This window comes from Mesoplodon densirostris, chromosome 5 (assembly GCF_025265405.1).
Source record: "Mesoplodon densirostris isolate mMesDen1 chromosome 5, mMesDen1 primary haplotype, whole genome shotgun sequence".
Lineage (NCBI taxonomy): Eukaryota > Metazoa > Chordata > Mammalia > Artiodactyla > Ziphiidae > Mesoplodon > Mesoplodon densirostris.
This window is the reverse complement of record NC_082665.1, coordinates 105,434,833-105,437,495: the sequence shown is the minus strand read 5'-3', so window position 1 is coordinate 105,437,495 and position 2,663 is coordinate 105,434,833. Positions and strand designations below refer to the sequence as shown.

The window sequence follows — 2,663 nt, the reverse complement described above, 5'->3', positions numbered from 1 at the left end:
CCAAATTCTGACCAGTCTAGGATCTTAGCTTGTAGTTAACACCTGTGTGGGGATCTGAGTTCCTGCAAACAACTCAAAGATTTGTATCAGATTGTTAGGTATATCCCTTGAAGAGCACTCTGTTGACTCTTGTTTCTTGACTGCTTTTCCTTTGTTTCTCCCTTCTACAGTAAAAGTCAAGCTCTGCACTTTGCTTTTTTATTTAATAATGTGTGTTAGAGATCCTTCCATAACAATATATAGGGAGTTTCCTTATTCTGTTTCACAGCTGCATGGTATTCCATTTGTTCCACCAAATGGATATAATTTATTCAATCAGACCCTTATTGGTAGATATCTGGACTGTTTTTAACATTTTGGTATTATAAAAAAATGCTGCAGTGAATAACTTGACAATACCTTATTTTGCGCATACTCAGTTATATCTGTTAGGATAAATTCATAGCAGTGAATTGCTGGGTCAAAGGCCAATTATAAAGTATTGAAAAATTAAGCTAAGCTGCTGACCGAGCCTGCTGCTCTCTCACTACTTCTTTGGCTTCCCGGCTCCCCCCAACCCCCGATGGAGAGGGCGGCCCGGCCGTAGATGGTCAGATAGCTTCTACCTCTCGCCGCCCACCCCTGGCCCCAACCAGCACAGAGCAGTAGGTGAAGAGGAAGATGGTGGGATGGCTGCCGGCCTGTGTGGGGGACTGTGGCATGGGGTATACAAAACTAAGATATGCTGGAAATACGGAACCACAGTTTATCACCCCTTCCTGTATTGCTATTAAGGAGTCAGCAAAAGTGGGTGATCAAACTCAAAGGAGGATGATGAAAGGTGTTGATGACCTAGACTTCTTCACTGATGATGAAGCAATAGAAAAATCTACATATGCAACAAAGTGGCCAATCCACCATGGTATAGTTGAAGACCGGCACTTCATGGAAAGGTTTATATTTAAGGGCGAAACCTGAAGACCATTATCTTCTTTTGACTGAACCTCCACTGAATACTTCAGAAAACAGGGAATATACTGCTGAAATAATGTTTGAGTCCTTCAATGTTCCAGGCTTGGACATTGCTGTACCGGCTGTTCTTGCCTTAACTGCATGCTGGACTGCCAGACAAGTAGGAGAACGGATGTTGACCGGTACAGTAAGAGAGAGTGGAGATGGTGTCACTTGTGTGATCCCTGTGGCTGAAGGGTATGTGATTGGCAGCTGTATTAAGCACATTCCAATTGCAGGACGAGATAGAACATACTTTATTCAGCAATTGCTGAGAGACCGAGAAGTAGGAATTCCTCCACAGCAATCCTTGGAAACTGCTAAGGCAGTAAAGGAGCGCTATAGTTATGTCCGCCCAGATTAACAAGTATGATACAGATGGATCAAAGTGGATTAAACAGTATACTGGAGTCAATGCTATCTCAAGGAAAGAATTTTCCATTGATGTTGGATATGAGAGATTCTTGGGACCTGAAATTTTTTTTCATCCAGAGTTTGCTAATCCAGACTTTACTCAGCCTATCTCAGAAGTTGTAGATGAAGTAATTCAGAATTGTCCTATTGATGTCAGACATCCTCTCTACAAGAATATTGTCCTCCCTGGAGGTTCAACCATGTTCAGGGTCTTCAGATGTCGCTTGCAAAGAGATTTGAAAAGAACTATAGATGCCAGGCTGAAGTTAAGTGAGAATTGAGTGGTGGTAGATTGAAGGCAAAACCTACTGATGTATAAGTCATTACATACCACATGCAGCGATATGCAGTTTGGTTTGGAGGATCCATGCTGGCTTCCACACCTGAGTTCTACCAAGTATGCCACACCAAAAAGGATTATGAAGAAATTGGACCTAGCATTTGTTGTCACAATCCAGTGTTTGGAGTCATGTCATAAAATTGGCTTCATAGTTATTGGGGTTAGGGAGGTGGGGAAGAAGTAATCTTATTACCTGTTTTGTCTGGATGGCTGGTTTTGAGGTTGTAAACCTGACATGAAATAATAAGACCAAACATAATTATACAGAATATTTTAATAAGTATATCAACATGCAAATGTAGAGAAGAGCCAAAATGATTAAGTGATTTTCTTTAGATTGAATATTTGAATCTTACGTGTAACAAAAAGAAGTGCGTTTTAGTTCTTTCTGTTCCCTGGTATTTTGTATATTATTGAATTATCCAAGATTTGATGGGATTTATCAGTAGGTAGATAGCTCTATAATGCTTGAATTGTACACTCTGAAGTGTGCAATGCAAGAGCTTGTTTATATTTCATACTTTTTATACTTTGAGGAAAAAAAGTCAAAGAAAAACTAGTATTTGAGGGAAAAAAAGTGACCAAGTAAAGGATAAATACAAAAAATAGCCTATGAGACTTGGCTTACACACACAATCATGGGATTCCAGTTATTATGAAGTGCTTCCATACCCTGTGCCCCCAATGGGTTTCTTTGCAAGGGCTTTTGGAACTAAGAAGCTAGTATCTTGGATTAACTGATGCCTGCTAGTGCTTCCTGATTCCTCGCATTCTGTTTCTCACTTTAAAGGAACAGTAAAGACAAGACTGTTGGACCAGTATTGCAGTTCTGCTGTGTCATTTCTTATTAAAAAATGAATAGTTTGATTACCCAAATTGGTATATTTAAAGCCTAACACCATTCTAATAAAGGCACAAA

The 2,663-nt window shown here is 39.8% G+C and overlaps 1 pseudogene; it reads left to right on the top strand.

Annotated features, from left to right (window-relative positions):
* Window positions 1-660: 660 nt before the first annotated feature.
* LOC132491208 (actin-related protein 3-like) lies at window positions 661-1,913 on the top strand (annotated as a pseudogene).
* The last annotated feature ends 750 nt before the right edge of the window (window positions 1,914-2,663 follow it).